Source organism: Talpa occidentalis, unplaced genomic scaffold (assembly GCF_014898055.3).
Source record: "Talpa occidentalis isolate TD23 unplaced genomic scaffold, MPIMG_talOcc4v2.1 talOcc4.5, whole genome shotgun sequence".
Taxonomy (NCBI): Eukaryota; Metazoa; Chordata; class Mammalia; order Eulipotyphla; family Talpidae; genus Talpa; species Talpa occidentalis.
This window is the reverse complement of record NW_023604861.1, coordinates 8,244,778-8,269,733: the sequence shown is the minus strand read 5'-3', so window position 1 is coordinate 8,269,733 and position 24,956 is coordinate 8,244,778. Positions and strand designations below refer to the sequence as shown.

Here is a 24,956-nt window from a genome sequence, read left to right as displayed (position 1 = left end):
AGTGGCCTTTTCTCTTCCTGTCTTCACGCCATCTCTGAGAATAAAGCGGGCACCTGCTGGGAGACAAGAAAGCACGCCCTGCCCTGGCCAGCTCCAGCTCGGGAGGGGCCCCCTGGGGGGAGGTGTGTGAAAGCGTGCACCGCCCCCCCCCCCAAGGGAGGGCAAGGCGTTGTGCATCCCATAGATTAGTCTACAGGCGACTCATGATCTTGAGTGTTATGTCAAGTTCTGCTCCCAGGAGGTGGGCTGGAGGCAGCATGACTGCTAAAGAAGGAAAAAATAGTAATAAAGATACAGTCGCAGCCCAGAAGAACTACATTAAAGCCTCAGCTGCAATAATCAACTTGAAAGCCCGAATTCATCAATTATAAGAACGCTACCCATCCCCTCTTCCCTGCCTCCCTTCATCCCAGCGGCCTTAGCAAGCAATGTAATTCTCTAATCATGGTGCTTGAGCGGTTCGGCAAAGAAGCGGCCCAGAGTCGTGCTGGAGTGGCTGACTGCGTGCACAAGGCAGGAGGCTGAAGTCATTGCGATGTTCATGGTTGGTGCCTTCAATAGCTCTTCGTGATTTTTAAATCGCTCCTCTTTGTTAATGTGTCTGTGGGTTTCTGCTTCCCAGATTCTGTGTTGCTTCCAGTATAGGGTGCTCATCAGTTGGGACTAACAGGCTACCAGAGGGCTGAGAAGTTCCCTCTTCTGTTCCACTGACATCTTTGAGTCATCTCTAATGTCACCCAACATAATATTTTAAGAACGTGTTGATGGACACCTCCCGGTCCCTGTCATCTGCCAGGAACCCCAGCAAAGTCAGGTCTTGCCCGTACCCTTGTCCCGTTGTCTGAATTAAGGTGCCCAGGTGGGAGAGGAAGGCCGTCTTGGATCTGGGGTGCAGGAGTGAGGAGCGGTGGCATCAGGCTTTACATTAAATCACTTGGCGACAGTCACCGGACGTCCCCGAGGGTCCTGGCCTGCTCGCTGTCAGACGGTGCACCCCGTGTCTCTCCGGATTTGGTAGCAGTTCTCCAAACCACGTCGCTATCTAATTTTTAACAGCTTGTTTGTTCTCTATAAGGCGGTGAAGGGCCACGGGCAGATGACCTTCCTGGTCAGCCCCTAGAACATATGTGTACTACATTCTTTTTCGAGAGGGTTTTTCCCAGGGAAATCTTTATATGATATAAAATAATAAGTTTATGAACACAGGCTAAATGTATTCTGCAGGCGTCAACTATTTTTGTCTTCTGAAGGTTGGCCTCGTCAGGTCTGCCATCTCAGCAGCTGGAGAACTTTCCACCCCGCCCTGTGGGGCCACGGTCTCCTTCCTCCACTGTGCTTTTAACAAATAATATCAATAATAAAAATGTAATAATAACAAAGGGCAGACCAGCATTATTGATGCTATTTCATTAACTCAGTAGTGGTTTTGACTATGGATGATGTTTTTGATAGTCAGTTATTTGTTTGAAAGTCTCCCAAGGGATGGCCCGCATGGGTGCCAGAACATGGGGGGTGGGGTCTGTGCTCCACGGAGGAGGGGCTCTTTGCCTTGAGAGTTGTTAGCCTCCAAGGGAGTCCCTGGCCTCTTCCTTAGCCCTGGACTAGCTGACCCATCTCCCGTGCAGACCTGTGTCCTCTGCCACAGTGTCTCCAGATGCCTTGTCTTCTCCTGGCATCTCCCAGGTAGAGGCCAGGTGTGCTGCTAAGCATCCCCGAATCACAGAACAGCCCCCAAAGAAAGGATTACCCAGTTACAGGGAGACATGGATCCTCCCAGAGAGAACCTTTATGTGGACTGATCACTTGGCACAGCTGGAGTCTGACCCTTAGCTGTGGGTGCTTGGAAATCCAGGGCTTTGTTAGGGTCAAGGTGAGTGACAGAGAACTTGGATAAAGAGTGGCCCAGACAGGCCAAGAACCAAGCCAAGTCGCTGTGCGGGGCCTGCACCACCTCTGGAGGGGACCTGCGGCCCCGGGGAGCCCTGAGGTTGAACCCCTGGGCATGCCGTGCGGGTCACAGGCTCTTTTAACTGGAAAGGGGGCATCAGTGCAGCTGCCCTTGATGGTCATGCTGGACAGGGCTGAAGTTCGCCAGGTGCAGGAGCCACATGCAAATGGCCATGGGTTGATTCCATTTAGATGAAGCAGTGTCGAGAGGCCAAAGGCACATGTGTGTCCCGGACGGGGAGCCGGAGAGGAGCCGATGGCAGACTGGTTTGAGGGAATGTGTGGAGAAGGCGGACATGTCTGAGAACTGAATCGTGCTTTCACGGGCCTGTCCTAGAAATCGCTTTACGAGTAATCGCTGAATTGAACACTTATAAATAGAGGCTGCATTTTACAGAATGCCGTTATCCTTCAGTGAAATGATTGGATTGGATTTGGATTTTGTCTTAGGGCTTGTGAAAGGGGTAAGTGCCTACAAAAAAAAATCCTGTGGCACAGACTTGCTTCCACGACGCTAATTCTGAAATGGAGAAACAGGCGCCTGGATAATGCTGTTAACTTGAGTAGGGGCTTTTCAGACAAGACCTCTCTGGACTAGCTTCCCCAGTGTTAGTAAGTAGCTTGGATAACCCCATTTTCATCATTGAAATACTTAGAAAAGAACAGATAGTTCATATGTATCAGATATGCATTTACACATACAGGAAAAGCTTACTAATTTGGATATTTGAGTTTAGTCTAGCTCAGTAACATTTATGTGTGTAAAAAGAGATTCGTCAGTGTCTCTGGTTGGAAAGGACTTTAAGGGTAGTGACAGGAGGATGGATAGTGTGAAAAACAGCAGACAATTAAGAAATTGAAAGCCTCTTGAACTGTGTTTGGCTTACAGATCCAAAGACCTCAGTGTTACGGTGTGCCCCTTTATTTAAAAAGCTGCATTCAGGGCGCACACTGTTTGACCATACTGGTGTTCTAAATTTAATTGCAAGTCTCCTTTTCTTCTGGTGTTGAGAAAATGCTATACCTTGGGGGTCTCCTGTATTTATTTGGGAAAATGCTGTGATTATTAGCAAGGCTGTTGAGAGTCTGCTCAGGTCTGGTGAAGACAGACTATAAGCTGCACTTCTGCTATTCGTCTCGGTGTGCAACCCAGACAAAGAGGACCCACAGCCTCTTCCAGAAGCTTCTCTCGCAGCTGAATTTTGGAAGCCAATGAGAGTACTGTGTAATGGATTTTCTAGTTGCTTAATTGAAGGTTCTTCTTTTCATCCATATTCACTGTGAATTTTTCTTTGTGATTTTTATTTTTCTAAAGGCAGGTAAGCAAAGTAATTTTAAATAGTTATAAATTATTAAAGACTTTCGGAGGGAGTTAGTTTACCTCCTGGCTTGGTTTCATTTCATTAGTTCTGTCGACACTGCACTCCTGGGCTCTGCGGCACGCCTGGGCTGTGGCACACCTGGGCTCCATGGCATGTATGTGGCCAATAAGCCCTACAGTAAGCTCTGTGGGGCTGCCTATCACTCTTTGGAAAAGAAACCAAATGTTGCTGAGGGACTGGAGTAAGAAGCTGATATTTCTTAAACAAGGGACTCGTGTGTATGCACGCTCATGCCTGCTCCTCACAGCCCGTCACACCCCTTGTTGTCCCCAAGTTATAGAGCAGAGTCCAGAGGAGCCGAGAGTCACCCTGTAGGTTACTTGTGAACAGTTTAGTGACCAACTCCCTCCCCCCAACCCTAACCCCTCTCCCCACAACTAGCATGCTGTTTCCTTGGCTTGATTCTGTAGTTCAATTCTTTGTTTATAAATTGTGGCTCAACAGATGAAGAAACTGGGAAAGCTTCCTGGAAAAGCTTTCGGGTTTGACTTCCCAAATTTTTTCTCAAAAAAGTTTTGGTCAATAGAAAATGATGAATGTTTTTTGACCTAGGTTCGGAATTGCACACGACTCACTAGATATTGAATTCAAACATTTTGCACAGAGTATGCTACAGATGGAACTTATTGAACTAATTGCTATGAAAAGTCACTTCCTTTCCCACAGAAACGTGTGCAATGCCTGAGGTCAGGCCTTCCTGCCACCTCTGACTCCTCCCTCTCCTACCCCCACTCTTGTTCCCCAGAGCCCAGAACTGTGGGCCTGGCTCTCTCCAGACTGTTCATTCACATCACAGGCCTCACATCTGAGACATCACCACCCCACAGACAATTCCACACCAGACACGCAACAAGTGAATGAACACCAGTGTCTCCATTATCTCCTCTTTCCTCACGGCCTCACCCCTGGACAAGTCCCAGCGGTCCTCTTGCTAAGTAAATATTTCTCACATCTGTTTGCTCTCAGTTGTCTCTGCTGCCGTGCTTGCTTCTCTCTTTACAGTAGCCAACTGGAAGTGATGAGACTTAACTACTTTCCTTCTGCTCTTGTCTTTCACTTCTGCTATCATCATAGTTTCTGATGGGCTTTCTAAGCCCCACATTTGATGCTTCGCTCTTACAAAACGTCTCAGTGAGTTTTCCATGGTCACAAGATAAAGCTCAAATGACCGAACAGGGCCTGGGAACCCACTAAGTCTGACTTCCAGCATAAGGTACCTCCTACCCTTTTTGCATGTGTTGTGTCCTTTGGGGGGATGTCTCTGCAAGCTCGCCAGTGCTGTCTTCCTTGGCCTCTGCTCCCCTCTCTCCTCTGCTCTTGCCAGGCTCCAAAGATTTCTCTAAAACCCAGAGTCTACTTTTCTGCCCCTGTGGATCCATAGCGCCCATGCCCAGAGGAGGAGCGCGTTCCAAACTTGGCTGTGTTTACACGACTTTCCCCAAAGGCTGTGTACAGACCTCCAGGACAACACCTGTGACATTTGCATTTGTCATGTCTGGTAATGGGTAAACATTGCCTGATTAGAACTCAAGATCTCTGGTGCTCCTCTGGGGTGTGTTACAGCTCCAGGTGCAAGTTGTGCAAGGCGCCCTTTATTGATCCCCATGACACGGAGAACTGTGCCGTGGAGGGACTGACTGCAGCGAGGGGTCCGGGAACCTCTTGTATTGACTGGAGTAGGAGGAAGGTGGTGGATGAAGACAGCAGGTGGGGTTACAGCTGGACCAATACAACCCCGTGGGCCACGCGTTGTTCCTGAGCCGTTGAAATGTGGCTGGTCCCAACTCATGTGGCCTCCCGGTGTAAAATACATCCCTTCAAGGAGTTAGTGAAAGAACTCAATTTTAAAATTCTGACTGCACGCTAAAATAATCTTTCATATATATTGCATTAAGTAAAATAGATTAATTTTGTCAGATTTTACAAAAATATTGCTACTGGAAAAATTTAAATTTTCCATTGGGCTCACATGATTTTCTCTGGCATGGCTGGGTTAGCACAAACTGTGGGAAAGAAAAGGGTGGGGGGAGCTAAGAGGCAGCCACAGGCTCATGGCTTGAAAAAGAGTAAGTGTGAAGGAAGGAGCAGGGACTGTCATGGTGGGGAGAGCAGGGAAGAGCAGGGACTGGGAGTGTTTGAAGGAAGATGCAGGCTGTCCCTAGGGTAAGGAATGTGGAGCTCAGCTTCCTTTTCCCCAGCCCTGCAAGCTTGAGCTCCAGCAGTGGAGGGACTTGCACTGTGCTTGTGGTGAAGTCATTCCTGTTGTCTGGAGCATCATTGGGGAATGAAGTAAGCAAAAAGGAGAGGACCCACTCCTCTCCCCGAGGCTGCAGGACTTCGGAACAATCCCCTTGAGTCCTGATGTTTCACACCTTCCAGATCTTTCTGTCTTTCTGTGCATCTGTCTTTCTGTGCATCCAATCTTTGTTTGGGTGTTATGCTAATGAGACCTCCATTTACAGAACCTTTGAGTTCATAACGTAGTTTTTAAAATTTTAATCAAGAATAGTTTTTTTCTAAAAACGATGCTATGAAAAAGGTACAGATGCTTCTCAGAATCTGCTTTTCTGTTTCACTTAATAGATGAAATGTGTTTCTAGAGTAGCCTTAAATTTAAGATCATTGTTGCTGGAGTACTGCAAAGTAAAGGTGAAGAGGCAAATCATTGACACAGTGCAGGCTGGAGCCCCTTCCCAGCTTCTCTTCCCGAGGGGACAGCAGTGTTTGCTGGCCTACCTCCTCTGGTCCATTAACTCTGGAGAGACAGTGCCTCTGTGCTCCCCAGGTGTCTCCCAGTTAGTGGCGCTCCCCAAATTCCACTGCTTGAGCCCTTGCTCCTGCTTAGGATTAGAGCATGGACTCCTATAAATCTGAATATCAATAATTAGGGATTCAAGACAAGCAACCCTCTCCTTGTGTACAGCTGTGCCCGTGCCTAGAAGCACCTGCTTCAGCATGGCCAGAACACATTGTATGGAGGAATTTGAAGCTAAAGAAATTTTTTGGGGGGCCTCCCCTCGTGGCGCAGCGGTTGAGCGCTGGGCTTTGAAGCTGCCCTGCAGCCTCTGCAGTGCTGGTTCGATCCCCGGCCACCGGCGAGGGTCCCACATGGCACACAGACCTCTCCTGCTGCATCTGCCGCTCCCCTCATCAGTGTACTTCGTCAGTCTGCCTATTCTGTTCCCCGCTCTGGCTCTGGTGAATTCTCTCACCCTCCTGCGCTTCTGACTGTACCCAGTGCTTGTATAAATAAATAAATAAATCTTAAAAAATATATTTTTTTTAGAAACTATTCTTGATTACTTTCGTTTTTTTAAGATTTATTTATTTATGCATACAAGAACTGGGCACAAGAGCTGCTGATTAAAGTTTTTTAAGTGATGCTGTGAACTCATGGATTCTGTACCATGGAAGTTCTACTCTGATATTCGAAGGTGGGTGAGACAATGGATTAGAAATATGTGAACTTTATCTATTTTAGACAACGGGAAGAAATGAGATCTGTGGCTTGGTGGGGTGTGGGTGAAATGGGTTACATCATAGATGTTTCCAGTAGTAATTTTATCTCCCTAGAAATACGCTATTTTTAAGTACACTCGAATTGTTTATTGAGATTTTATGCAGTTTCCTGTTTGAGAAGAATCACAGTTTATGCTTCTTCCTGTCCCTCCCCTCTTTCAAAGGAAATTCAGGTGGACCTTGGGGACAAGGAGTCAACCCCTCTGTCTCGCCAGTTACCCCAGGAGATGTGAAAGAGGGGCAGCGGTCTTCCCAGAAGTTGTCAGAGTTCTTAGAGTAGAAAATAGGTTTCATCTGTGAGTCTGATGACTATGGGGAAGTATTTAAAATTCAGGACACCAGTTCAAGGAGTGAGTGCTCTTTAGAGACATCAGGGCCGGTTATGACGCCAGCAGAAACATCAGTACTCGGAGGTCAGCACCATGGGCCTGGGGCCCTCCAAATTCCTTTTATGTGGAATATTTCTAATCTTTAACTACAAACCTGCAGAAGGGAAGTTGTGTCATCCTTACTTTATAGAGGAAGAAACTGAAGTTTAAAAATCAGTATCCGTCAAGGTCATCAACTAAAGGAGTGGCCCAGTGCATCGAGTTTTACCCTAGGTTTTCTCACTCCCCGGTGACACAGGGGTTAAAGTCTCAGCGCTGTCAAGCTATCGCCAGCCACTGTGGCCTGAGTTCAATGGCACATCAGACCTCTCCTGTCTGCCTGCTGCTCCCCTCAACAGTGTGTTTCAGAAGATCCACCTGTTCTGCTCCCCACTCTGTCTTTGGTGAATCCTCTCTGGCCTGTACCCCAGTTCTTGTATACACAAAAAATATAAATCTTTGAAGGGAATGTGACTGACAAAGTACCGGCCAGTCTGAAAAGCCCCACTCCCCCTCCTGCCCGTGTGTGCCTTCCATTGGGCAGGGGATTTGACCCTCTCAAGTGCTTCATGTTATTTAGTTCCATGAGAAGCTCTGCTGACCATTCCTGATCAGCTGAGAGCAAGGAAAACTGACAGATGGTGAATCAGGGTGTGTGTGCAAATGGTGACTTTTAAAAATACAATCCCGACGTTTTGGTTGGTAAATCTTTTCAACTTTAAAAATCTTTGTAGATAATTTTAAAAAACCCTTTGAAATGTGTCTCTCAACTTCCAGAGAGAACTTGTACTCGAAAAAATAAACGTCGCTGAGCAAGACTGGCTTGCAGTAATGATGGGCTTGCCTTGCTTGCCAACGCAGCGCTGTTTTTAGGATGGAATTTGCTAAATTGCCACGGTTCACGAACTCTGCTTTGCAAACTGTAAAGATTTGAGATGGAGAGAATGTAGATTTTAGTTGTAATTTTAATGACACAGGGAGAAATTTTGAAATGCTTTTTTTTTTCCCATTTGTAAAGAGGTTTACATCACTGAGAGGAATAATTAGTACACCCAGCTGCACACAACTGTTGTTTTAAAAATAAGAGGATTTGAAAGATGGAGACATTATTTATAAGGAGCAAAAAAAAAAAAAAGCAACCATTTCTTGCCTGAGGGCAAGAGTAGATTTGGACTGGGAGCAGAGCCGAGAGCTGGTGACCTTGAGAGCCGGTGACCTTGAGACTCGGGTTGCCCAGAGACTCATCAGTGCTTGCTCGCTCTCTGCCTGCTCTCAGCCAGGGCTGCCGGCCCGGCTGATACATTGACGTTGTCATTGTAGACGTCAGCACAGTTTATCCACGTAAATTGGATAAACTGGCAGGAGAAGGAAGGGGTGAACTTTTTATGGGCTGCTCAGGATGATTAGCTGTTAGGGGTTGAATCTTGACCCCCAAAGTCACACTGTCCTCCTTGCCCCTGGTATCCGAATGCAACCCTGTTTGAAATAAAGGGTCTTTGCAGATGTGAGTTCAGTTGAGGTCACGTGGAAGTAGAGTCATTAATCTAGCATGACTCGTGTCCTGTAAGAAGGGAAGAGACACACAGGGGAACCCAGATACAATGAAAACCGAGACATCCACGGAGAAGCCAGGGGAGGCAGAGATGGAAGTGACGTGTCTGCAGGCCAAGGATCGCTGGCCGCCCCCCACGCCGCCCCGGAGCCAGGAGAGAAGCCTGGAGCTGCTTCTTCAGAGTGGCCGTAGGAACCAAACCCTCCGGCACCGGGACTTCAGACATTAGTGTCCTGAGCTGTGAGAAAAGACAGTTCCAAGCAGCCCACTTTAGGGTACTCTCTTGACAGCTCCAGGAAGCTGATACGCATGTCTCTCACACTAGGGGCTGTAGGCCTGATTTCCTCCCTACAGCCTCTTCCACCGCAATGGAAAGGTTGGCTTTGTTAACTAGCCCTTCAGCGTGATTCTGTGTTGTTCTGGCAACCAGAGGGGAAGGTGTCCTTCAGGAAGAAACAAGAAGAAAGACCAGCACTCACTGCAGGAAGGGAGAAGAGAAGCCAGTCTCCTCCCTCTCGCTCCTCTTTGTGCCACGTGCCCCCCACAACCCCGCCCCAGCTCCCACAATATTTTGCTTTTAGAGAAGAGCCTGCAGTTGACCTCTACACCATGTGGCTTGTCTGTGCTCAGACCCACTTGCCTGGGTTCAGCCTCCCATGCTGTGGTTGGTTGAATCTGTGGGTGCAGAATCCACAGACACGTGGGGCAACTCCGAGTTATCGGGGATGTTTGACTGTGTAGGAATCAGCTCTCCTCACTCCCTCGGGGTTCAAGAATCGGACTGTGCATAGAAAAAAAAATACCTTGAAAGCCAGCGTAGTCTAAGCCAAGACTGAATTTAGCACAAGGGGTCACCTCTTGGCGCGTCCTTCACCTGTTTGTCCTGAGGCCTCGCCAGGTTACCAAGCTACCTGCCAAGCGCTGATGGCTGATGTTTGTAATGGGGTCGTGTGGGACTGAGATCCTTGGGGGGAAGGAGGCAGGGAGAGGGTCTGCCCATGGAGCCAGTGGCATTGTATTTGCTCCAAGAACATCTCAAAGGACAGTGGGGTTCAGACTTCAGGGCCCCCTGCACCCAGCCCGCATTTTAGAGGCAGCCGGCCAGCGTGACTAGTCTGGCTCCCGGCCCTCTGGAGGGGGAGCTGGACCGCCCCTGGGGAAGGGGAACACGCAGACTAGGGGAGAAGAGGATTAGGACCCTCGGTACATATTGTGTTTATGTGTTGTCGAGAGAAACTTTTTGTTTTCCTGGAGTCTCAGATTGGAGGCAGCAGATGGTTTGCAGATTTGGAGCAAGAACCTGGAAAGGAACCAGGGCCCTGTGGGGGGAAGAGAGAGGCTGAGACGGGGCTCCCGGGGCAGATCGACAGATGGAAGAGAGGAGGACACTTCTGGGGTGCCTTTGCGGACCCCTTTGCACCTTTCAGAGGGTTGCACTGTAACGAGGGAGTGCGCATTAAGGATGCAGTGTTCTCAGCGAAGATTCGCAGGACCAACATGGCTGTTCAGGACCAAGTGCTTGCCGAATTTAAGCCTGTGAACTCCGGGACCTGACTTGCCTGTGCGTGCTCATTCCCACTCCAGAAGGCGTGTAGGGAGAACATGCAGCCTTCTACAAAAGGACTCCATGCTCTTGAAAAATCGGGCTGTGCTGGGGAAGACCAAGATGAGCAGAGGCACTGGTACAAGGCGGGAACACACCTCCCCCCGCCCCTGCCCCCATGCAGCTCGGGCGCAGCAGAGACGTGCAGGTGATTCTTACTCCTTGACACACTGCCCTCGGGGCCATTCGCTGCCGGCCCTCCGGCTTTGGGTTCAGCGGATGGGCAGCCGGGGACTAAGAAATGTCAAGCCGTTTCTGTTTCAAGGCTGAGTCATAATTATTATCCTCAAATAGAATAGCTCTTAGAACGTTACATCTTTCAGCATCTAATGTCATTAAGCAATCTTAAATAGTCTCAGATATTCAGCAGATTCGGGTCTATCCCACCTACAGATAGTAAGGACGCTTTCCAACTGTAAAAATAAACCCCACCTTATGTAACGGGCTGCGGAAGGCGGGGGAGTCACGAAAGACAGTTTCCGTTGGATTCTCCTGCCTGTGGCTCTCCTGGAGTCCCGGGCTGTGCGGGTGTGGGGTTCTCCCATTCAGCATGTGTGTCAGCCGGTCTCAGGAAAGTGCGAGGCTGTTCGGCACAGTTGTGTGAGTTTGGAAAGGCTCCCCTTTGGGTGGATGACTTATGAAAAGGTGAACTCTGCCAGCACACACAGTAGTTCCATTTCACCTGCTTGGGGCCCACAGCCTGTCATGGAGGGGTGGGGGTGGGTGGGTGGGCATGCAGCCCCCCTCACCAGCTCAGCTCCTTCTTACAGATTTGACTCTGTTCTGGGGATTAAGGCAAGAGCTTCCACTTCTTAGCAGCTCCAGCCTTTCCGCACTGCCCCTGGGCTGTTCTTTGCCCTTGGGTGGCCTTGGTACTAATCCTGGGTCCAGGCCTCCAAGGCGACCCTGGACCTTTCTGTCTTGCAACAGTTTCATTATGGTAAGGCTTTGCTGGGGATTCCTTCCCAGGGAGGCCTGCTCAGGCTTCATCCTGCCTCATAGGGACAAGGTCTCACCAGTAGCTTCTGTGAGTCCTGATGATGGCTAATTTTTTAAAAAATAGGGTCATGAGCCCCTGTTTAATTTTGAGGACCCTGCTGGCTAAGTGCCTTTATCCCCAATTATACAGATGAGGAAAGGAAGGCACAGGGAGGTTGAAGAATGTGCTCAGGAATACACAGCTCTTCGGGAGCAGACCCTGTGCTGTAGTGAGACACACCCCACGTTCCAGGTGCTGCCTCCACCCCCAACACAGGGCCCACAATGCTTGTGCCCCACATGTGAGATCCCCTTCAAGCAACCACACATTTGCACAGTCTCAACTTCTGTCCCTCTTGGGATCTCCCCAGTCTTACTATTCACCCCGTCCTGGCTACTTCCTCTCCCCAGCCAACGTTCTGTAACCAACAAGCTGGTTCCCAAAGACTGGTCTTTCAGTGTTTACAGTTTGACCCCAGGATTAGATTATTGGGCGATTTAGAGAATCGCCAATGGGTTGTGTCCCCTTAAGTTGCATTGGTGGCCAGAGATGATGTCACTGGAGGACAATTACCTGACATTTGCTCCTATGTGATCAGCAGGCTTGAGTGAAGAATCAACTCCTGCCCGGAGGCATCTGATCAAAAAGCAAATCAGTGTTCCCATCAGAGTCTCCCTACCTGTTCTTGGTAGAGTAGTAAGTCTGGAAAGAAAACCTGCAAGACTGATTCTAAAACTACTCCCCAAATTATGGTTTTTGCAGCAGAATCTCTGTGGGCAGGTGTAGGGCTTCCTCTCAGAAATCGATCTGCTTGGTTCTCAGCACCTGGAAGCCCCACAGCCACAATGCTTGCAGAGAAGCTTCTAGCGTCCACTCCTAGTCCCACCATCATCTCTGAGAAGATAGGTTCTTATTTTCAACAAAACCAAACATCAAGAAAATCTAATACCAGAGAACAAGAGAGATTTAAAAAGAAATCTCTGTTTTGAATGGTTGGCTTCATTACTAAGAACGGAAGGCTTCAACTCCATAAATGTATTTGGAAAGGAAATTTGTTTTTGAGGCAAGATCCCCCTGGGTGGGTGACCTCCCCTGCGCCTTTCTTCCTCCATTGCTTTCTAGTATGAATGTTTGCAAAGTGCCTGGCAGAGGGCTCAGAACACAACTGACAACACCTGTAAGACACTTTATGAAAATTACTGTTACTGTGCAGATCTTCCCTGTTGGACATCAGTTCCCAGATTGGATGCCAGTCTGAGTAGCCCAACTCAGAGGCCAGCTGAAGAGTGAGGACTGAGCTATCTCCCCCTTTGACGACAGCACTAGGGCTGTGCTGTCTTCCTTCCCAGTGGCCAGTGCTCCTTGGCAGACGGTGGGATTCTCTGAATGCCAGGGGACCCAGATCAGGATGTAGCTTCAGTGACCATTACTGGGCACAGAGGAAACCCTTGAGGAGGAGCATCGTGGGAGGCTCTGTGTAGAGGCTGATGCTTGTGAATTATCCCAGGATCCAGGCTCAATGGAGGGATTGCTAGTACTATGCTATTTCCAGTTCTAATTTTATTAGTAGATGTAATGAAATAAAAGAGAACCAGATGCAACCAAGTGGAAACACACACTCACCTACACAACTCACACATACTGTGTCAGCAACAGCACCGCAGTCATCTGCGATGAAAGAAGGTATTTGTTGCTTCCAGCCAGCAAGATGATCAATAAATATATTCATTGAGCTCCCTTGACAGGGGTTTGGTTTCTGGTTGGGAACAGGCAATGGTGGCCACACATAGATTGCACACCAAGGTCTTGGACTTGCTGTTGCCATCTGCATGGGTAAATGGAAGCAGGTGTGCCCAGGTAGTGGAATCAGAAAGGCCATTAGATTTTATTTATGGTGTGTAAATAAATGACAACTTCACAGGGTGTTTCCTTTTCCTGCTGTGTCTCCTGCTGGCTTTGAAGAGGTGGTTATTTAAGATAGAAATCTTTGTTTCCCATTTGAGACCACAATTATAATATCAATATGTTGAATTTATGCCTGTTGAATTTTCTTCTAGCTATTTCCTAACACATGCAAATACTGCATACTTGTTTTGATCTATTTGTCTGCTCTTTCTGAATGGCTCCATTTTAAAGGAAAATTTTTGACAGCTACCTTTTAATTGGCATATCTTTGGTTATTAACTTTTAACTTCTAAAAGAGACTAGAAAATGCATCTTCAAACAAAAAAAGGTCTAGTTTTTTTTACTACTATATGGATAACACAAAAACTCAGATTCTTATATACTGTTTGCAGTTAACTTTAGTCTTTGGGGGAGTAGAGGTCTTCCCTTTCTAGAATAATTCCAGGGATATTTGCAAAACGCCATAATTTGGTCTTTCTGAGAAGCATCAGCTTTTTGTTAAGCCTCTAAGGAAATTAACTTCAGAGCAATTAAATACTCAAGAACCACAATAGAATTTAGTCATCTTTGTGTATATAATATTTACATTCTGTATCACAGTGAACTGAGGCCTAGAGAAAGAATTGCACTGAAATCAGTTGCATTCCTTGGTTGAGATGTTCCCATCACTCCCTAAATTTGCTCTTCAGGTTGTGATCTAAGGGAGAAAACCATCCTCCACTTTATTTCATTTATAAATTAAAGTTTTTGTGTAGTGCTTTTGAAGATGTTTTTTCAATTCCAGGTGGCTCTGGATTTTCTTTCGGTTTTAAATTGTGACTCACTTTTTATCACCCGCCGCTCACGAAGGAGAGCCCACTTTCATGAGGAAATCTTGGCACATCTGATCCAGCTTGTATGTGTTGGCAATAGGGACAAGGAAAGTACAGTTCTTGCTGCTCTTATATAAGATTTATTTTGTAGTGGGTAACCTTGGTATTCAGAGTTCTCACATTTAATTTATAACTGTCTACAAGTGGTTACCAAGCTGAAATTCATCATCTGTCACTGGGCCTGAAGAATTTAATGGAATAGTGATTGAACATTTTCTGGAAAGAGTCTGTGTGTTGATAGGTTCCCTGGACAAAGCTCTTTTTCTAATGTCTTCAAATGAAAAAAAAAAGTTTACCATCATCATCACCAGAAAAAAAACAAAGCATTAATTAGCTGTTCCATTTTCTGTGGTCAAAAGGTATTGACCAAATCTGGCCCCTGTGTCTGAGCATCTTGGACAGCCTGTTCCTTCTTAACCATTCCTTGTCCAAACTTCTTTCCTTTATACTTTGGGGCACTAGAGACCCCTGGAAGCATCAGGCCCTAAGGAGCCAGAGCTCATTACGTGGTCTGTAGGACCCTGGTTTTCTGCTTCTCACCCTCCAGTAAGGACTGAGCTATGGCCTCCATTCCTGGTTACTTTTTTCAAACATGTGTTTATTTTTTTTTTTAAGGTAACATTGGTTTACAACACTGTGTATACTTCAGGGGAATTGGTTTACGCCTCTTCAGATGCATGTCACCACCTCCCAGCCCCCACGGAGGCCCCCACAGTCCTTCAGCCTGGACCGTGGCCCCCTCTCTGACTGCTTTCTTAATGCTTACGGAAAGCATTGAAGAGTTCTCGCTCTTGCCTGCCTACTCCTCTCTTTTTTGAGACCTGAACAAAGTAATTGAAGTTTCTTAGCCAAATTGGATAGGGAATGTTAAGTAGATACTGTTAAAGCAATTCAGGATACTGTGTTAGGAACCATCAGAGAAAAAATGATTTCCCAGCCTGATTGCTAAATACCTTGTAAGAAAGCTATGCGAAATAAATGAATAATTGTTTGCACAGAGTAGCAATTATTGGCATGGAGTAATTAACCAATGCCATCTTGAAGCCTGCTTAGGTGATGAGGTTTCCTTCTGCATGTCATGGCAGATATGCCAGTTGTGTATGTTTTGTTTGTACCAGAAATCCTTGGAGTATGGTTTTTACCATTTTTGCATGCCAGGAAATTTCTGTGGAAGATTAGTGCTTGGCGGGTGGTTCTTCTACCCTTTATCCACTTTGCATGGCTCCTCTATTCCACGCAGCATGAACAGGAAATAGAATTCCTGTAGTGTGGCATAGGATGAGCTCTCCATTCTCATTTTTATCCGGTCCTGGGAATGATTTTGACAAAAACCCACAGGACATTACCTGCCTAGATGATCATCCTCCTTCTCCCAGACCCAACAGTTAAGGGAAGGAAAAGAAGCAGGAGGGAGCGTTGACTGCTTTAGGAGAACGTGTAAGGCGAAAATCAGCATCTTATCGATTTCCAGGAAGTTTGTAAGAACTGTGCAGCCAACGTAAAACAGCTCCCTACATTGCAGTAATGTAATAACCCAGGACTTAGATATTTGTCGAATTGTAGGAGTATAGAGTTAGAGCAATTATGAACTTAAGCAGTAAGTTAGCATGATACACAGACAGAAACATGGCCTAGTCATAATGATACACACTCTGGCCACTTCCCAGATCAAGTAATAAAAGATATCTAACTCCCCCAGAGGTCCCTCTGGTCATTCTCCTTAGAATGGCCTCTTGGCCATTCTCCTTCCCCAAAAGGGACCTGGTATTAAATACCAAAGATCACCTTGCAGATGGCCCCATGATAAATGGAATCAAATAATGTGTGATCTTTCGTGTGAATTCTTTTTTTTTAAACATTTATTTATTTATACAAGAACTGGGGTACAGGCCAGATGTGCAGGAGGGAGAGAGGATTCACCAGAGACAGAGAGGGGAACAGAACAGACAGACTGACAAAATACACTGCTGAGGGGAGCAGTGGGCGAGTCAGGAGAGGTCTGCCCCGCCATGTGTGTATCTCCGCAGCTGGTAGGGATCGAACCAGCAATGCAGAGGCTGTAGACAGCTTCACAGCGCTGCACTCAACTGCCTGCACCACCAGGGAGGCCTCGTGTGAATTATTTGGCATGGTGTGAGGAATCTGTCCAGGGGGTTACTCTCGTAATAGCACCTGGTCACGTGTCAGTTCCGTCGGTCATGGGCCTCATAGATGATGGTGGTCCCAAGAGGCTGTGTGGATGGGCTACACCATGTGGTAGGCTGTGCCCTTAGTTTGTGTAAGTACCCTCTGTGACTCACACACCAGCAAAATTGTCTAAGGAAGCATCTCTCAAAATACATCCCTGCTGTTAAGTGACATGTATCTGGATTTGTTCTCTTCACTGCAAGGGACACCACAATTTGTTCATTCATTCTGATGATGGACATTTGGAGTGTTTCTAACCTGTCATCAGTGACTACAGATTCCGGTTTCTGCAATATGTGTGTGGAATTGCTGGATCAGATTCTACGTGCAGTTTAGATACTGCCCAGCAGTTTTCCAAGTAGTGTGGCACCAGCTTACTCTCCCAGTGGTTCCAGTTGCTCCATGTCAGCACCAGTATTTGATATAGTCTGTCTTCCTCAAAACAGTAATATGCTTTATTTTTTTAAATTGTGGTAAAGTATATGCAACATATAACCTATTCTAAAGTACATGTTAAGTATGTTCCCACTATTGTATAATCAATCTGCAGGGCTTTTTCATCTTGCAAAAGTGAAATTCTGTGCCTATTAAATAGCAGCTCTCCATCCCCCACTGCCCTCAACCCTCTGCCACGACCCTTCTTTATATTTCTTTGAGTTTGACTATGCTTGTACCTCATACAAGAAGAACCACAGAGTGTGTTTTGTGAGATACCATACTTTTAAAGAATGACATCTAACCTGCTTAATACAGAGTTAGTTACATTATGTTGACTGCGTGGTGTGTAGGTGTGTAGCTCTCTACTGAAACGCTGTGGGGAGCTCAGGATACTGGAAACTTCAAGTGACTTCTTGTCACGTTGACCAAAATGACCGTGATTAACCTCAGTACATTTTTTTCTAAACTATGAAAAAGTTGAAGGGATTTATTCTTTTCATAAAAACAATTCATTTGATAGTCTTCTTTCCTGTCCCTCGAGGCCAAAATTTGATCTAGTTTATGGGAAATCCCAAACTGTAGGCCTTGTCCTCCTTTGCTCTCCTTTTTAGCTAATCCTCCTAATCTTTGGGGTTTTTTTTCAGATGTCTCTTTAATATGATGTGCTTTCAGTTCTTTCACTTTTTGTGGCATCTCAGCAACCTCAAGCTTTGGTGGAATTTTTTTGCCAAAAGTGGCCACTCGAGCCAAATGTCTTTTAAATAGTGATGGTGCCATCTTATGGGGGAGGGGACATGTGTGGAACGAGCTGGGTCCTGCATGAAGAGCCCACACCCCCTCTGCCTGCACAGCAGCCAGTGCCAACAGCGGAGGAAGCCAGCTGTGTCCTACAGAACACATCTTTACTGGAGATAGAGATCTGTAGGCCCTGTGGAAACTTTGTTGTGCAAATAGTTTGTGGGTGCATGCACACAAACCCGCACATGCACGTAGATTGCATTAATCCGCAGCCCTGTTTTATTCCTTCTAAGCTGCTTAACCCACACCGTTCCAAAGTGGTTTTCCAGTTCCCCACTGGATCACAGACTCTCAGAGGCCAGTGGCACCTGTGAGCTTATCAGTTTAGGGAATACCCTACTGTGTGTGTATCTTTGTATATTATATATATGATAGGATGTATGATATGATATGATATGATATATAAAAGAAAACAGAGAAACAAGACAAAAAAATCAGAATACCCACTGTCTTCTGTCATACCCCCTCCACTCTTGCCCCCTGCTCCCCCTTCTGATAACCTCAGTGGGGTCATAGATGTCCACTAGATGTTTGTTTTGTCCATCTGTTGCCTTTATTTCCTTATATTGTGCGCATGTAGGTGAAATCATCCAATATTTGTCTTTACCTTTCTAATTTTGCTTCACATAATCCCCTGGAGTACCTTCCAATTTGCTGCATATAGCAGCATTTTGTCTTTTCCATGGCTGAGCAGTATTCCATGGTGTGGCTGGACCTTTGCCCGCACCATGGATGAAGATCTCCTTTATCCAGTCAGCTACCAGTGGGCGCTGAGGCTGCTTCCAGCTCTTTGCTGATGTAAATAATGTGGTCAACATGTGGTGCTTACTGTTCTTCAAGATGATGGGTTTGTTTTCTTTGGACAGAGGTCCAGAAGTGGGATTGCCAGATCATAGGGCAGTTCTAGTTTTAGTTTTTCAAGGAAGGGCCACCCCGGTTTCCAAAAGGGCTGCACCAGTGTGCATTCCCAGCAGCAGTGTGAGGGTCCCGCTTTCTACACATGCTTCTTCACACGTGTTAAGCAGTTGTTGGCATATGCCGTTCTCACCGTATGTTTTAGAGTTGTACATTTTCTTCATAAAAAAGCTCCTCTAGGGCCTCCCCTGGTAGTGCAGGCGGTTGAGCGCAGCGCTGTCAAGCTGTCATCAGCCTCTGCAGCGCCGGTTTAATCCCGGCCGGCCGGCGAGGGTCCCACATGGCACAGCAGACCTCTGCTGTCTTGCCCACTGCTCCCCTCAGCAGTGTGTTTCGTCAGTCTGCCTGTTCTGTTCCCCACTCTGTCTCTGGTGAATCCTCTCACCCTCCCGTGCCTCTGGCCTGTACCCCGGTTCTTGCATAAATAAATAAATAAATCTTTTAAAAAAAGCAAACAAACAAACACCAAAAACTCCTCTAACCCTGAGTCTACCCATGAATAAGAAAAAAGCTAGAAACTAAAGAGGGAGAAGAACCAATAGCTGGAATTTGGGGGAGAAAAGCACCCTGAAGCAGGTAAAGTAGCGTGATTTCCTGTCTGTGTCAGGAACTTGCTGATTAAATTCAGGTGGGTCTGAACAATTTGAAGTAGGGTTTTGCCTGCACCATACCAGATTCTTCATTGCTGACCCAGTGGTGCTTTCTGGGTGGAGGGTTACAAGTTGAAGTCCGGGAGAAATGCTAATCCTGTCCATCTTGCTAATCCTGTCTCATCCCTGTGAATGCAAAATGGGGTTCCATAATTCAGAGTGACACATGTGTGTCAAAGGCATGGGTGCACCTTCTGGCACATACATTCCTGTCATTTCTGGAGATGTTTAATGTTTATCTTAGCATTTTGTGGTTTTTCCAGTTTGGTTGTTAGCGAGCTGTCAATGCAGCAGGAATTTGTGGTTCCAGGAGTTGGTTTAAGGCTGTGAGCTGGTTAGAGTTAAGTCTCATGTTTGAAAATAGAAATAGTGAAACCACCCTGGTGTGAAAGCCCCCCTGTTCCTCAGAGCCTGAAACAGTCACAGGGCATTTCTGCAGAAAAAACAAAACTTGTCTTATCACTGAGCTTCCTAGATTGCCTGATAGGCTGGGTAGTACATTGAGTTAAAAATGGAGCTGTTAACGATACAATAAATGCTTTTGAAATTTTTCCATTGGGCAATCTGTCAATAGAGGGCTGCTTTGGAAAATGAATGAAAATTAGACATAAAATCTGGAATGTTCGCTGTGCTCGGTAATGAATACATGCACCCAGAAGAACACTTCATGTGCACATCCCCAGAGTCTGAAATCTCTGCTGTAGGTTTCTGTTCTTGCAATTACTACAGCAGCCTGGCCCAGAGAGTCATCAAGGAAAAGGCCCTGTATCCAGACTTGGACATTGAGTCTTCCTTACTTGCTTTTCTTTCTTTTTTTAAAATTATGGTTAAAACACACACACAAAATTTAATCTTCTTACTCATTTTTATGTGTACAGCTCAGTAGTGTTAAGAGTGTTCACATTGTTATGAGCATTCAGCCAGAACTTTTCCATCTTGCAAAACTGAATTTCTTTTTTTTTTTTTAAGATTTATTTATCTATGCATACAAGAACTGGGGTATAGGCCAGAGGTGTCAGGGTGGGGGGTTTGTGTGAGAGGATTCACCAGAGACAGAGTGGGGAACAGAACAGGCAGATCGACTGAAATACACTGCTGAGGGGAGCGGCGGGCGAGACAGGAGAGGTCTTCTATGCCATGTGGGTCGCTCCCTGGCCGGGCATCGAACTTGTGCTGCAGAGGCTGCGGTTAGCTTCTTAGGTTGCGTCTTAACCCCTTGCACCACTGGGAAGCCCCAAAACAAAATTCTGTACCCACTAACCCCACCTTCCCTTCCTCCAGTTCCATCTTTCGCCAAATTGGTCCCCACTTATTTTCAGCAAATTCATTCCCAAGTCTTCTCTCCCACATCAGTGAGAGGCAGCAGTTTAACTAATGGTGCCTTTAAAGAGGAGAGAACAACACTTTGTTTTCATAGAAGCTGACATTTGTGCAAAGATTTGAAGGTGAGGGAATTATCCATGAAGATTTCCAGGGACAGTGCCTTCCAGGCAGAGGAAGCAGCCAGTACAACGGTCCTGAGGCAGTGTATGCCTGGTAAATCCAGCTCAGTGAGGCCATTGAGCTGGAGCCCAGGCACTAAGAGGCAGAGAAGTCAGCTACCAGCTTAGCTGGGTGTGGCAGGTGGCCTGGGGCCCTGATTTCCAAGGTTAGGATTTACTCTGAGTTTTGAACAGAAAAGAGGCACATCAGAAAACAGTAGATGACTCTTTCTGACAGAGCTGACTTGAAAGCTATTTGGAAATGATGTGGCAAGTCAGATGGTGATTCTATGGGTAGATGTCATATGCTGCAGAGAAATACAAGGAAATGGTCATGAAAAAAATTTCAAGTGAATTCAACTGGTAAAATAAAAAAGAATGTCATGAAAACTGGTTTTCAAGCTCTTGAGAGCCATGAACATGTGTGCGCGTATATGTGAGTGAGTGAGCGTGTGTGTGTGTGTGTGTGTGTGTGTGTGTGTGTGTGTGAATCAGAGTCCTGGGGGAGAACTTTTCCAAACTCTTCATCCAAGGGCCTGAGGTGTCCCTTGTATGTGTTGTCCAAGGATGTGAATGATTTTAAGTTTCCAAGTGAACCTGATTTTCAGTGCTGTACTAGAATTCACACCTTAATTAAATCCTAACTCTTGATCTGTGTTCCTTTTTATTAAGTTTGTAAGAACTTAAAAAATCTGTAATATAAACCATGCAGAATGATCCAGTTTGTCAGCACTGTGGTTTATTAACACCCAAGGAGCTTGTTGTCTAATACTGCAGTTAAGGGACAAATGTGTATTTGTTTGCTCTTTCAGTACTTCCGGTAGATATTCAGTATCTTTGGACGTGCTTTCTTGCAGTGCTTTTGTCATATACCTATTTATGAGTCTCGTTTCCTAACTCTAGGATCTAGGTGCTTATTCTTTATTTTGTCTTATTCTAGCAAGTTGTGGGCAGGAAGGGACTCTCATCAGTAATGAACTCATATAATTTGTTTGCTTTTTAGTGGTTTTTCTAGTAAATCACAGACTTTGTTTTTCTCCTTCCTTCTTCTTATATCTATTATCTCATTTTCCAATCCCTCATCAGAAGACACTGGAACCTAAGGGAAAGTATAGGTTTTATTTTGTAGTGGTGAAAGTGTAGCAAGCCTTAAAAATGCTGAAGGAGATTGAATAACTACGTAAAGTTGGAGGTAACTTGGAAAATGTTTCAGCCAAAAATGAAGCAGACTGGTTAACTATGATTTATTGATTACCAGCTAAATTCTTGCCTGGTGCTTGGTACTTTATATGTATTGTCTCATTTTATTCCCAGATCCACCTTTGAAGGGAGGTGTCATTATCCCATTGTTTAGATGGAAAAACCAATGCCAGGCAGACCACATAACTTTCCTGGGCCACACAGCTGATAAATGACAAGCCAGGCATCAAAGTCACATCAGAATGCTTAGAACTCCAGCCTTCCCTGACTCTGCTGTTTCCAAGTAGAATTTCACATATTTTTTATACCTAATAGTAATATCCATACCCATTGGAAATGGCACAAAAGTTAGGTTTTCCTCTGTATTTCTTTATAATGAAAATACTTTCTATAGTGCTTGACTTTTTCTTAGCCGTCCATCCACATAAATTTACCAGTCTCCTCAGTAGATCATCAGCATTTTTGCATATATTTTCTTTTTATTTTAATTGCATTTTATTTTATTTTTTTAAAGATTTTATTTATTTTTGTATAGAAGAGCTGGGGTATAGGCCAGAGGTGGGGGTGGGGCTGAGAGGATTCACGAGAGACAGAGTGGGGAGCAGACAGAGTGGGGAGCAGTGTATTTCAGATCTTCTGAAATACACTGCTAAGGGTAGCAGTAGGCAAAACAGGAGAGGTCTGCTGCGCCATATGTGGTTTAGCTCCCTGGCTGGGGATTGAACTCAGGCTGTAGTGATGAGCCGCCATAGCAGTGCTCAGACTTAACCCCTTAACCCAAGGCCATCAGGGAGGCCCTTTTGCATATATTTTCTCATATTTTTATTGTAGTAAAATATATGTAACATAAAATTCGTTGTCTTCACTATTTTTAAGTGCCCAGTTCAGTGACAGTAAGTACATTCACAGGCTGTGCAACCCTTGCCTCCACGGATTCATCCATCTTCATCTTCCGACACTGAATCCAAGCCCATTAAATGGTGACTTCCCAGCCCCAACCCCACCCCGGCCCTTGGTGGTTACTCTGTTGGATATGTTGCTTGTGCTTTCGTTGTATACGATTTGCACATTTCTTTCCCTTACACCTGGAGCCTGTGTATTTACATTCATTTGAGCTGTCCAGAGTTTCAAAGGGAAAGAAGTGCTAACTCTATAGCTAGAACTCGGACCTCCTTGCAGATACACAAACCCGAATCTGGAGCCCACCCCCAGTCATGTGCACTGGTAACGATTATTAAAGTGAAAAGTACATTTTAAAAAAATGTGTATGGGGGGGTGCTTTCTGGGGACTCCAGGGCCAAGACTTTCTAAAGGGTCCTAAATACTACGTTTTCACACTTTCACCTGATTTACGTGTTTTTAATCTTAAAATCTATGCATAAAAAATAATTTAAAAATTCCTGTTAAGGATTGAGAAAATGTTCCCATTCTCCATACAGACTAATAGAAAAACATTAGACATGTTTTCTGTCGAAAGTATAAACATTAAGAATAATTTTTCTGTCATGTAATATTCTTGGAGGTTCTCCAAGAGCGTTGGAGGTTGGTGCTTAGGGGGGAAGAATGTGTTTTAAAAACAAGGTAGGACTTTGTCTGCACATGAACAGATGATGAGACCAGGGATCATTTAGGTTACTGGGTGACTTTGTTTTATGAAGTCTTCACCTTTCTGTTCAAATGTTAGGCGAAATTCAATAAAATATCTACTTTCTACCTCCCTTTGGGATAATAACTTTGGAGGCCAAGTGTATGATATCAGGTGTAATTTCAGAAAAGTCAGGCACAGCAGCCTGAATGCACTTTTGAGGCTTAACCAGACTACTGAGCCCAGGGAGAACGTGCCAAGCTAAATAGACACCAGCAAAATGCAAGCCTTTTCCTATTACTGGAAAGGGTGTGATCTTCCCTGGGGTGGACTTAACCTGCTTCACACTCGCCTTATTCATTATTTGTGGGATCTTTTCTTCCTTGCCTAATGGGTATTTTAAGTTCCAATATGTCAAGCAACATTTTTATTTTAGTAAATTTTGGAATTTTTCAGTCCACTACTTCTAAAAGTGATCAAAAGACAATGAATTGCTCAAATTCAGAACGGACAAACCCAGCTTTATGAAGAACTGAATTTCCATAAACAGTTTCTCCTGTTGCTTATGCCTTACAGGTTTGCAAGAAAGCAATAGAAATCCCCCACGGCCTGCACAAACGCACATTCACATGTACACACGCAGTCTTGGGGGCAGGAAGAAGGCCGCTCTGTGTTAATGACACCGTGGTTATAGCGCAGCTAAGTTACAGTGAGGTTGCTGAAAGGGCTCATTCTCCTGCAGGCCTGGAGTCAGGGACTCTGAAACCCAATCTGAAGTGTGTTTAGTGAGTGTTCTGAAGCCTGGGGCTCAGTGCCGAGGGGAACAAGGGGTGCAGTGTGTCCTCACAGACGGCGGGGCCACCCTTGGTGCCACAGCGAAAGGAAGAATCCTGGTGTTGTGGGCCAAGGGCTGAACATTCAGCTGCCTCCTCCCCTGTGAAAGCCTGGTTCTGGGTCCCCACATTTTTATTTTAAAGTGGTAGTTGCTTTACTCTGCGTGCCATTTCTCAGCAGCAGTGGTCCCACTGTGTGCTGAGACGGCCACCACTCAGTTTAATGTGGGCTTTTAAGTCATTTCCCCACCTTGTCTTGGTCTTCGTCGTGGTCACCATCACCTGCACTGACGATGACGAAGAGTAATGTTCTAGGTGGAGAGTGGATGTGCTAAGCCATTCGCTGCCCACCACTCTGAGCTGGTTCAGTCATTCACCAAAAGGAAGCTGAGGCGACCGGGCCACCCTGCCGTGGGCGGAAGACAGAAGGGCTGCGGGAAGGCGGGGAGCTTCAGCTTGTAGTCTTAATAATCCTACCGCCCGGCTGGGGAGCCTGTGGAGAAACTGCTCTCACATTTCTGCTCTTCCTTTTCTTTGTCAACCAAGGATCCTGCCCTTGGCAGTGAAGGCGCCTGGTCAGCTTCCAGGGGCCACACCCCTCCTGCAGGGGTCGCACTAACTGTATCATACTTACCTGCTGTGCTTCCCAGCGTTGTGCCCCGAGTGATGTATGGCATCTCCGAGCATCGGCCCCTTCCCCACGTTTCATCTGCAGCTTTTCTAGACCTACTTGGGTCATCAG

The 24,956-nt window shown here is 46.0% G+C and overlaps 1 protein-coding gene across 3 annotated transcripts in view; it reads left to right on the top strand.

Annotated features, from left to right (window-relative positions):
• FARP1 (FERM, ARH/RhoGEF and pleckstrin domain protein 1) overlaps nucleotides 1-24,956 on the top strand; it is a 230,619-nt gene that overhangs the window by 118,605 nt on the left and 87,058 nt on the right. The window lies entirely within an intron of this gene.